Source organism: Sceloporus occidentalis, unplaced genomic scaffold, assembly GCF_023333645.1.
Source record: "Sceloporus occidentalis isolate IW3139 unplaced genomic scaffold, rSceOcc1.0.p SCAF_2, whole genome shotgun sequence".
NCBI lineage: Eukaryota > Metazoa > Chordata > Lepidosauria > Squamata > Phrynosomatidae > Sceloporus > Sceloporus occidentalis.
This window is the reverse complement of record NW_028316982.1, coordinates 183,982,008-183,994,509: the sequence shown is the minus strand read 5'-3', so window position 1 is coordinate 183,994,509 and position 12,502 is coordinate 183,982,008. Positions and strand designations below refer to the sequence as shown.

The following is a 12,502-nucleotide window of genomic DNA, read 5'->3' as shown; positions in this document are numbered from 1 at the left end:
TCTCATCCAATCCTAACCTTGGAGAATTCCGGGGCAGCGGATTGTAGTCACTGTCTTTAGCTTATCTTGTTTTGTGTCCTTGAAGAAATAAAGTCAATCGGAAACCTTAATTTTACTTAATCAGAGATTCTGGACTAGGTTCCTAAACAATACAGACTTTACATAGCTTTAAGCCATTATGTTTTATCATATCAAACAAATTATATACATTTCGATAATGCCCTGATTACAAAAAACAGAAACCTTTAATTAACATCAGAAATTTGAAATTTGCAGAGGACTCAATATTATTAGCAGAAAATAATAATAAGCTAGAATGACTACTGGTGAAAGTTAAGGAAGTACAAAAGCAATGATACAATAGAAATCAAGAAAATAAACTAGCCTCACATTTAAATAACTTAAAAGTAGATGATGAAGACACTGAAATAGTTAAAGACTTTCTATTATCTTGGTCCAGTCAATCAAAACGAAGCCTGTAGTCAAGAAATCAGAAGAGTAAGAGCAGCTACAAGGAACTGGATTAGGTCCTCAAGTATAAAGACATATAATTAAATATCAAAGTCAAAATTATCCAGACCACAGTATTACTGAGAACAAATTAAACCTTACTAGAAGCCACAATGACAAAACTGAACAAGTTACATTTTAAATCAAGGGTGGGAAAAGTGAAGGCTATGGGCTGCATGTGGCTCTCAAAGCTCCTGGAAACCCCACCCATGGAGTAATTTTGAATGATTTTCTACCTGAAAACTGACCCAAAGGGTACATAGTCTTCTCGACCTCCCACCACTTTTCTTTGTCCAGTCTTCAGTTGAAAAGGGTGACCAGAAGTGATGAGAGTTCAACACACTGGCCTGCAGCAGGAATTGGCACATGCCCTCTGTGCAGTTATGCACCTCTAATTTAAATGAATGAAATAAAACAACTAATTATTTAAACCAACACGGCGTTTAACCAGCAAGAACAAATTAATCCATCCTGCATTTAAGGCTGGTGCAAACATAATTCCCATAGTCCAAAATTCTGGTTATAGATCAGGAATGGTCCATGATGCGATAGATTTACTGTTATCCACCAATTCCTTTAATGTATGCTGTTCTTAACCATAGTTGAAAGTTACAGATGCTGACAAGTATTAACCACAGTCAGATTTTAATCTTCATGGGTTTCTAGCCTAGCATGTAATTAAAACTAATTGTAGTTACAGTTAATTATTGTTGCTGTGTGCCTTCAAGTGATTTCTGACTTACAGCAACCCTATAATGGGGTTTTCCTGGCAAGATTTGCTCAGAGGTTTCCCATTGCCTTTCTCTGATGCTAAGAGCGTGTGACTTGTCCAAGGTCACTCAGTGGGTTCTGAGCAGGAATTGAACTCTGGTCTCCAGTCATAGTTCAACACTAAACCCACTACATCACACTGGCTCTATTCAGTTAATTATGGTCAGTTATCATTTCTACTAGCCACACCATGGTCCAAACAACAAAAAAGCTATATTCTTTCTAGTCTGCATATTACACAGCGTGTAAAATACAAGTTTTCTGTATATTAACATGATCCAATAATAATTTTCTATATTCTTCCTTAAGAAAGGCCCAATTCAGAGAAGGCTCATTTATTTATAGCCATACAACACAAGTGACCACCAACAAGTATACTGTACTTCAGATACTGAAGATAAAGGCTGTTGAAAAACCACTGATGTACACTTGATTCTTGATTCTGCCCATAATAGTTGTTTTTGCCATCATTTTACAGATCATCTTGTAGGACTGTCAATATCAATTCTGAATTCTTTATACAAGGAAGCGCCAAACAGTAGGGAGGATAGGAGATATGCAAGAGATAAATAGGAAAGGAAGACCATAGAAATATTCTGAATCTGAACAAAACTCAGAAGGTGCTGATGGTACTATACACATGCTGGGACAATACACATACTCAATATGTTGAACAGAAGGTTCTTACTGGTTCTTGGTGGTGGACTGGATAACAGCCAACATGCTTAAGCACAATCCTGAAAAGTTAGAAATATTGTTGGTGGGTGGTTCATCCATTTAGGAAGGCGACAGCAAGCTGTTCTGGAAGGGGCTGCACTGCCTCTGAAGAATATGCGCTGCTGTGCTCACTTTCCCAAATAGCTTTAGTGGCAAACAGCCTTTCACCAGTGAAGCTGAAAATTATTCTGAATTCTAAAATTTTATTGAATTTAAAGTGGTAGTGCATACTTTTTACAGTTCTGCAGAGCTTGTGCCCTTAATATTATGACATTTGTATGTTAATATATGATAAGCAATTGGAAATAAACAAACACCATCCTATCCATGCATCATGCCTTCATCAGAAGTCCTGCTCCACAGACCTCTCATACAAAATGAGATGGGTGCCAACAAATAAGGGAGCTTTTTTGACTTCTTGAGTCCTACTTGTATGACTCTTCCTCTATTTTTAGGTGCCAGGCAAAGACCTTTTAATTTTCCTGTCCATTTTAACCTATCATAGACTGCTTTTATTGTTTTAGTGCTGACTCATGTTGCTACAAACTATTCTCCTGATTACTGCTATTTTACTGGGTTTCAGTGGATCAAGATCATCATTATTTAACTTAAGCTCCATTTATTTCAATGTAATTTAAGCCCTATATTTCTCTGGATTTTACTCATTTAATTTTATGAACTACATTACAAAACAAATTTGTGTTTATCTACTTATCTTTTCAGCAGTCCACTGTATCTGCAAAACTTATCTCCAGCACCACATTTCAAATGAGTTGATTTCTTCCTTTCTTTCCTGTCCAGCTTACACAGGAATAGGAAATATGATGTCATTGACAATCCTAACTTTAGTATTCAAAGATCTATCATTGAATACTAAAGTTTGGATTGTCCATGCCATTGTATTTCCTGTTTCTATGTATGGTTGTGAAAGCTGGAGGGTGCCAATAGGAAGAAAATGGAAACATGGTGCTGGGGATCTACAGAAGTGAGTGTGTGTGAGCCTACCTGGCTCTGTCCCTATCCGCAGGGTCATAGGCCTGTTACAGACTGCCAAAATAAAGCTGCTTCGGGTCTCTTTGGAGGTATGCTATTTAAATGATGCATGGGTCCTAAGAGTCCGGAGGTTGTGCCAAAGCCACACTCCATTCCTAAGCACTGGAGTGCAGCTTTGGTGTAGCTTCCAGATTCTTAGGATGCATGCATCATTTAAACAGCATACCTCCAAAGAGACCCGAAGCAGCTTTATTTTGGCAGTCTGTAACAGGCCATAGAAACCATATTTGTCCCCTACCATACAATTTGGAGGTTGAAAACTACTTGACAAATTTAATTTGCTATCAAATTTGATATCACTGATTTTGATAGTGTTACATGGAACATAAAAGCAAAGCAGTGCAGCAGTTTCAGAAAATAGGAAACTCAATTATCTGTTTATAAGAATCAAGGGTATCTGATCATTTGCCATTAGTGTAGTTGTAGAAACTCAACTGATGGGGAAAGATGTTCAGTTCTGACAACATCTATGGGGTGTGTGTGTATGTTTAAATCACCTGTTGAACTATGGTAACCCCATGAATTTCACAGGTTTTTCTTAGGCAATGAATAACCAGAGCTGGTTTTGCCAGTCCCTTCCTCCGAAATATAGCACCTGGTACTGTATTTGTTGGTGGTCTCCAATCCAGGTACTAACCAGGGTTAACTCTGCTGAGCTTCCAAGATCAAATGAGATCTGATGTCTTTAGGATACATATGTTTTATTAATCTAATGAAGATTAGTTGGCCTAGTTGACCTTATAACTTTAGGAAGATATTCTAACCATTGGCTGTATCAGTCTCCACTTAAGCATGACTGTGACCTCCACTACAGGACCGTGGGAATATGAATAGCAAACTACATCCTAGAACTGTAATTCAGTATCTCAGCCTACATCCTATTTCAATATTGAGATACTAGTAATATATTTCAGTACTAGGTTAAGTTTTTATTATTGGAGACATACAATTTATTTAATCAATTGAGCTAGGTGACAGCCATACAAAACAGAAAACCATGGCTTCAAACTCAACAGACATCAAGAAGTTCACAGAAGCAAAACCTGCATTCTTCCTAGTTCCACCCCATCACAGCCAGCCACTGACAACTCCTGAAAAGCTTCTCAACAGGAACAGAAGACAATAGAGGATGAGAAATCATTTCTGGCCCAAATCCAATTGACCAGCTGTCAGCTGCCTATATTCCAAAGCTGGAGGGGAAGAAAATACAATGAGGGTATTTTTAAAATAACTACAACTAATGGCAGCATTATGCGTCTAGCAGCTAGTACAAGGTAACCAGGGTTAAATGATTATGAACTGGACATCAAACACTGTAGAAGATCCCCTGGGATGTTTATGCATGTATATTTTTATTGCAAACTGTTAACAAAAAAAGTCTGTTGCCGTTTTTGAAAGTGAGTTCACAGATATTTTATCCATAGTCTTGAAAAATGTATAGAACCTTTGATTTAACTAGACTTTTCTTCATTTTGTGTTTTTAAAAACCACTTTAGATTTGCTGTCTTCTCATCCCGCCTACCTACCCAGCTGCCAGTCCTTGTCCGTGCATTAACAAAAATAACTAATAGTCAAATTGTGTAGCTGATAGATTCCAACACCCTTTGCTAACTGATACTAATACATTACCTGGAAGTCTCTACAATAATAATTACAATTCATGGGACACTTAAGAGTTCTGTTCCAAGGATAAACAATTTTACAAGCCTGTATTTATTACTACAGACTGAACTCCTAACCATACTTTCCTGGAAATAAATTTTACTAATCAGAGTGGATCAGGCTGTACATAAACATAGTAAACATGTAAAACACACACATTTTGGATATTTGCATATTACGAAAATAGAATAACAGTAGCATCGTTTTTAGAGAAGTACAGTTGGCCCACAGATTCTTTATTCATGGATTGAACTATCCACGCCCTGAAAATACTCAAAAATATATATACAATCCAAAAAGAAAACCTTGATTTTGCTATTTAATACAAGGGACAACATTTTACTATGCCACTGTATATAAGGGGACTTGGTCATCCACTGATTTTGGTATCCTTGGGAAGTCCTGGAATCAAACCCCAGTGGATACCAAAGCCCATGTAATCAAGTAAAACACAGCCGAAGTGCCTATATAATGAAATATAAGAAACCTTTTACAGTTTAACTGGGGGGAGGGGGCTGTAATAAAATTGATTTGAAAAGAATATTTGTAAGTTTTAGTTCAAAGTAAGAGCATTAATCAAAAATCTTGTTTAGTCTAGGCACTATATAGCCCTCCTCCTCAAAGAATAAGGTTACAGTCCTGTGCACAATTACTTGCATATCTCACGCAACTTGACTTACTGAACAGCATGCATAAAAACAGAGTCCACGTCTATGTTGTACACTTCTTCCATATTTTAATTAAATTTAAGTAAGAAAGCAAGTATAAAAAGGTTCCATGCAAAACTGGTAACAGTTACAGTATTCAGGAAGGTGTTTCATCCATTTTAAATAAAATTAACAAAATTTATCTATATTTCTTGTTAAGTTTCATTTTTTTTCTCCAAATATATATATATATATATATATATGTGTGTGTGTGTGTGTGTGTGTAACACTAAGTTCTCAATCTTTATTGAAGATGACACAAGTTTTAGAATGTAAGAATACTGAAAAGCTAAAAATAAAGCATCAGGCAGCTCTTGAAGAAATACCCAATCTGAAATTATGCATTTGGTATGAGGTCATCATGTGCATGAATCACTAAATGCTTGAACATTAATATTAAAAATATAGTCTGAATCTGAAATTTAGTATTAGTATGATCTGCCAGGGATTCTGTGCATGTTGGGTTGCACTGAATCACTGAATCATAACTACTTCAAATACTTCACTAGTTACAATAACAAGTGTAGTATCATGGCTAAGAACTTCAGCTGTAAGCCAGGAGTACACAGTTCAAATCCAACCACATGACTTTAGACAAGTCACTATCTCTCACTCTTAATATGGATATAGAAATAGTGACCTGTCTTACAAAATTATTACAGTAATCAAGGTAAGATATGTGGCATGCTCTGAAACCTAGAGTCCTAAATATATTTATTTAGAAGAATATCAATTTCAGTATTAGTTTTACAAGGGTATATTTTGATTACTTTAAGCAAAGTCTAATTACTGGTATAAACTTTAACTCCTGCCTTCTCCTGTTATCCTGTGTCAACATTAGAGCCCACTGAGTTCAAAGAGAATTGATCCTTTGGTAACTATGCAGGGGATTGCAACATATGACTATTTTGAAACACCTTAATGCTCTATTTCCACCATTCAGCCAATACATCACATTGTAGCATGTTACCAGCAATAGATCTACATCCATACCAGATGGGGAAAGAGACAAAATTCATGTAATCTTTTTCTTAATGATGAAACTGTTATATGATAAATTATGTTCATATAAACCCATTGGGTGACTTTAAGCAAGTCACAGCCTCAGAGAATTGCAATGGCAAATCACCTCTGAACAAATCTTGCCAGGAAAATCCCATGATATGTTCACCTTAGGTTGCCCTAAGCCGGAAATGACTTGAAGGCACACAACAACAACAACAAAAGTGGAGGGAAGGAACACAAAAGATTGTCTATGAGGTTTATCACATGGAGATTTTTAGAGCTTTTGCAGCTCAGTTCCGACGTGAGTGCAGGTCCAACGATGCGAATTCACATCATAATGTGAATGTGTTTTCAGACACGATTCCTTTCTATGGGAGCTCCTTCTGTGGGGCTTCCGCAGTGAATCCAAAGTGACTCCTCATTTTGATGAATTCCAGAAAAAAGGGAATTCACAGAATTCCCATTCAAGCTCACTTTGATTTCACTTCAAATTGGTCTGGAGTGGAAGATCACTCCGATGTCGCCCCCTTTTGCCCTCTGCGTCCTGCTCCTTCATCCCCCTCCTTCTCCTTCATGCCATCTCCTCCTCTCTGCCACCCTGCCGCCTATCCCATCATCTCCTGCCTCCCTCTAGACCCTGATCTGCTCCCCTCCTTCACCCTGCCACCTATTCCATCATCCCCTGCCTCCTCCTAGACTCCGATCTGCTCCCCTCCTTCACCCTGCCACCTATCCCATCATCTCCTGCCTCCCTCTAGACCCTGATCTGCTCCCCTCCTTCACCCTGCCACCTATTCCATCATCCCCTGCCTCCTCCTAGACTCCGATCTGCTCCCCTCCTTCACCCTGCCACCTATCCTCATCATCCCCTGCCTCCTCCTTCACCTCGATGAAAGATGACAGCTAAGGAGGGGGCAGGGAAGGAGGACAGCATCCAGAGCCCCACTGAGCATGCACAAGGGTGCCGATTTGAATCTTTGAACCCTCCAGTGTGATAATACAATGTGCACTCACTCCGCTTTGCTTGAATCCACATCACGTGACTTGCTTGGAATTGAACTGATTCCGCTTCCCCCTCAGTTCGGAAGGGCAACCAGGTGTGGTAAAATATCACATTTTAATGTGAATTTGCATTGCTAGACAGGAGTGACTCTGGATCTGGTGTGAAAAAACATGACATTTCGCATTGCTAGAACAGGAGTGACTGCGGATCTGAGCTGCAACCCCCCCACGTGTGATAAGGGCCTATGTTGGGCTCTTGCCTTAATATCCCCCTACCCCAAATAGCATACATAACCACTACTGATTTTATTCAAAGTGCCTCACTTGGGGTCAACCTTGGACAACTGCCGGAAATTATAATGCACATGCACACAGGTAGAAAAACCAGGCCATGGTTCCTGAAAGATACCCACCATGAAACAGAAATCATGAGAAATTGTGGAAATTAAACAGTCTAATCAGTCCTTATATTTTGGTCTTCCAGCCTTTCAGATTGCTTTTACACCATGGCTGTCTTGTACTTAAAAGGATTGTTGGTTTCCTTGCTTTCTTGTTGCTTGTACTTCTACTTTTAACAAATTAATACAATTACAATATTTTAGCCCATCATGTCAGTTAGGAACGTTCAGCAAACATATACAATGATCCTTTCGGAAAAAATTCAGATATGATGTCCAAGCCAAAGAATGTACATGAGCTGCACTGTTATAAAACCCAGTCCTTTCACAGGAAATAGCTCCACATAGAGAACACATATTTTAAACCTCTGCCTAAGAACACAGATCAATCAATAATACTTTCAACTGTAACACATTAATTGGTTGCAGTGATTGATATCTGAAGTGCAGCAGAACACAATCAAGGTATGGCACCATGACAGGGAATCCCTAAGCCTATTTTTAAGAGGCAAATTAGGAACATAGCTTCACTCCAAGGTATTTCCTGAATTCTTCCATTATATCTAGCTATCTCCCTAATACTATCTGCACCATTACAACATGGCAGTATTTGGTACCTTTAAACAAAAATATACACCATGAACGGGTGAGGGTTGATCCACCCATTGAAGCCCACCTGTGATTTGTGATAATTAACATTCCCACACACGTGTGTGCATTCCCACAGAAAGCCAACAGAAGAGTGCAATTGCTAAACGTTGTCTTTTAAGCATCCAAAGCAAATGAGACAAATTATGGCATAAAATATATTTAAATGATGTAAATCCTCCAGCCCTAAAATCACTTTTTTCATAGTTACAACAGGCAGAAAAGACCTAAGATAGAGACAGAATGTGAATCTGCGGCACCATTTCATATATAACATTACTCATCCCTAACTGGTTACCGGGGAGAGGGGTTTGAAGAGAGGAAATATGAGCGAGAACATATGTATGACATGCACAGGAATACAAATAGGCAACCAGGAATGAAGAAGAAGGGATTCCTGGAATGGCCCTCTCACCTCAATCTTAAAACCAGGGCAATATTAGGAACACTACCATCACCAGAACGGTGGGTGACAGTGAAGTGCCCCCATGGCCACCCTCGCCAGAAGGGGCGAGGGAGACCAAACTGCCCACTCAGCCACCCTTACCAGGAGGGGAAGGTGATCGCAGAGTGACCCTTTGGCCACCCTTACCAGCAAAGGTGGGCGAGAGCAGTGCCCACTTGGCCACCTTTACTAGCAAGGGTGGGGGACAGCAAAGTGCCCATTTTGGCCACCTCTAGCAAAGTGACCCCTTGGCCACCCTTACCAGGACGAGTGGGTGACAGCAAAGTGCTCATTCGCCCCCCCCCCCTTATTCAGAGGGGTGTGGGACAGCACTGCCCCCTTGGTCATTCTCACCAGAAGAGGTGACGCCCAGCAGAGTGCCCACTTTGGCCATGTTTACCAGAAGGGTTGTGGGAGAGAAGAGTGCCCCCTTGGCCACTCTCACCAGAAGGGGTGGATGATGGCATAACCCCCCCTTGGCTCTCCCCCTCCCCTTCTGGGGATGGCAGCGTTCCTCATTCTGCCCTGGTTTTAAAACCAAGGTGAGAGGACCATCCCAGGAATCCCTTCTCCTTCTTGATTCCTGGTCGCCTCCATCCATCTCCAGGAGGGACGGGGGTTAGCCAAGTGCCCCTTTAGCCACCCTTTTTGTACCCCATCACCCTATTCAGAGACACGGGACCTGGGCAGCGATGGATGGCAGAGGCGGGGGCGGGAAAGGCGGGGAAGAGGACCCTTCCCGTGAAGCCAAAACCCAGCCAACTAGAAACTCGCCCATCCTTTTAGTACTATTCCTTGAAGCCCTCCGGGAACCGGGTGGCAAAATCACCTTTGGAGAACAACCAGGGCAAGGAGATGCTGAACCACCTCCATCTCCAGCCGCCCTCCTCCTCTTCCCCCAGGGATGACCAAGCATCACAAAATGGAGGACCTTCGGGGGAAAATGGAGGATACTACAACAGTATAGGCTCCCGTGCTTTTTAGCGATGCTCGGAATGGAGGACCTTTTGGACTCCCTCCTGGACAGGAGGCTTGGGATGGAAGGGGCGAGTCCTGGAAAAGGAGGACGCCTGGCCAACCTTAATGGAGGACGTCGAATAAAGATGTAGGACACGACCAAAGAGAAGCTGGAAACGCTTGATGTGAACCCTGCTTCTTAGTGATGCTCAAAATGGAGGGCGTTTGGGGATCCCTCCTGGAGAGGAGGCTCGGGAGGTGTAGGGATATCTCATGGGGATCTGAAACGGGGGCGGTTATTATGGGACCGGGGGAAGGAAGGCTGAAGGCCGGGGAGAAGGGGCGACAGGTGGGCGCCCCGTCACTCACCGCCTCCTCCTCCGCCCCTTCTTCCTTCTCCTCCTCCGTGACACCGCTCTCTGAGCCAAAGCAGCCTCCCTTCTCCAGCCGCCGAGGGAAATGCCGCCCAGGCTGGTGGGCTTCTTCGCCCCCTGTCCCTTTTCACTCACTGACACTCCTCCCCGCCAATAGGGACGCAGCTCAGGGAGGCGGAGCCTACGCGGGCCAATCGGGGCGACGCCCCGCCTTCCTTTTTGCGCCGCGGTGGGCGGGCACTAAGTCTCCTCCCCCGCCTCCTTTTCGTTCCGTTGCCTGTGGCCCCGCCCACCGCGCGCGCATGCTCGGTTGGCTTGACAGTTCCTGAGCAACCAGAGCCAGGAATGAGGAGGAACAGGCTCTCGCCTCCTCCTCCTCCTCCTCCTCCTCCTCCTCCGCACTGCAGAAATAGCCCAGTTCCACACCGCTGTAATTGCCATGGCTCTCTGTTCTGTGCAATTTCTAAATGGGAGGAGTTTAGCCTTCTCTGTCAGGGAGCTCTGGTCCCTCCACAAAGCACAATTCCCAGGATTCCTTAGCAATTTGCACCTCAGAAATAATCCATGGCTCATTGCTGTGGAATTCTGGGAATTGTAGTTGAGGAAGACATTTGGCCTTCTCTGTCGGGGCGCTCTGGTGCCTCAACAAACCACAGTTCCCATGATTCCCTAGCAATCTGCACCTTAGAAATAATCCAGTCACACACTGCTTTAATTGCCATGGCTAAAGTGCTGTGGGATTCTGGGGATTGTAGTTTTGGGAGGCAGTCTTCTTTATCAGGGAGCTCTGGTGCCTCCGCAAACCACAGTTCCCAGGAACTGCACCTCAGAAATAATCCAGATTGACACCTCTTTTACTGCCATGGCTCAGTGCTGTGGAATTCTGGGAACTGTAGCTTTGTGAGACATTTCGCCTTCTCTGCCAGGGAGTTCTGGTGCCACAATACACTACAATCCCCATGATTCCCTAGCAACTTGCACCTCGGATATAATCCAGTTTGACTCCCATGGCTTGTTGCTGTGGAATTCTGGGAATGGTGGTTGAAGACATTTAGCCTTCTCTGTCAGGGAGTTGTGGTGCCTCAACTACAATTCCCATGATTCCCGAGCAATAATCCACTCTGGCACCGATTTAACTGCCATGGCTAAAGTGTTGTGGAATTCTGGGATTTGTAGTTTTGGGAGACATTCAGCCTCCTCTGTCAGGGAGCTCTGGTGCCACAACGAACTACAATTCCCTGTATCCCTTGGCAAGTTGCACCTCAGAAACAACCCAGTCACACACTGCTTTCACTGCCATGGCTCGGTGCTAGGGAATCTTGGGAATTGTAGTTTTGTGAGACATTGGGCCTTCTCTGTCGAAGAGCTCTGGTGCCACAATAAACTACAAACCCACAAATTCCAAAGCATGGGGCCATGGCAGTTAAAGCGGTGTCAACCTGGGTTATTTATGAGAAAGGGAAGGAAAGAGATGGGAAACCTCCTCTCCATGAAATCTGGATGCTGAGGCAAGAAAGGCTCAGCAGCTGTGGCTGCCATGACTAAGCAACGCCTGTGAAAGAGACTGAAGCAAGTGGAGGCTCAGAGAGACTAAAAAGGAGAACAACAACAATATTAATTGTGTGTGTGTGTTTGTGTGTTTGTAGGGGTTTCTCCTCAGCATTCATCTCCTGTTCGTGTGGTGTGTGTTTGTGTGTCTCTCTCCAGCGTCCTCTGCTCCTTCTTTCCCTCATTTCCTCCCCTTCCTCTCCCAACAAGTGATGCATTTTTATTTTCATGTAGCTTGCTCATAAAAAAGAAGTGTGCCTAGGCTTTCTATGTGAATGTGCCCTGAAGTTTCCTGCTTCATAGTGTCCTGGATTGTGGTGTTTGGTTTTAAAAAAATAAACAAACAACAACCCAAATATTTGTAAAAAACACCAATATGTTGTAAAGCCCTTTTTTGCTCAGGGTGACCAGAGGTCCTCACCTCAAAGGAGGACAAAAAAGGCACTGGGATATGTAGGATATTCAAGGAACATGGAGGAGATGACCAAAGAAAAGCTAAAAACATCCCCAGAAATGTAAATCCATGCTTCTTAAGTCATCCTCAAAATGGAATACCTTTGGGAACTCCTTCTAGATAGAAAATAAAAGCTAAAAACGCTCATATGAATGTAAATTCCTGCCTCTTAGTCATGCTCAAAATGGGGGATATTTAGGAACTCCTCTTAGACAGAAAATAAAAGCTAAAAACATCCCTAGAAATGTAAA

General features: G+C 42.4%; 1 protein-coding gene across 2 annotated transcripts in view; it reads right to left on the bottom strand.

Moving 5' to 3' along the window:
- The window catches only part of CDKL5 (cyclin dependent kinase like 5), a 77,757-nt gene extending 67,375 nt beyond the window's left edge, over window positions 1-10,382 (bottom strand). For both annotated transcript variants that reach the window (XM_089511696.1, XM_089511697.1), the window contains exon 1: window positions 10,245-10,382. The gene's annotated coding sequence lies outside the window, so the exon portion shown is untranslated. The remainder of the gene's footprint in view (window positions 1-10,244) is intronic.
- Window positions 10,383-12,502: the final 2,120 nt, after the last annotated feature.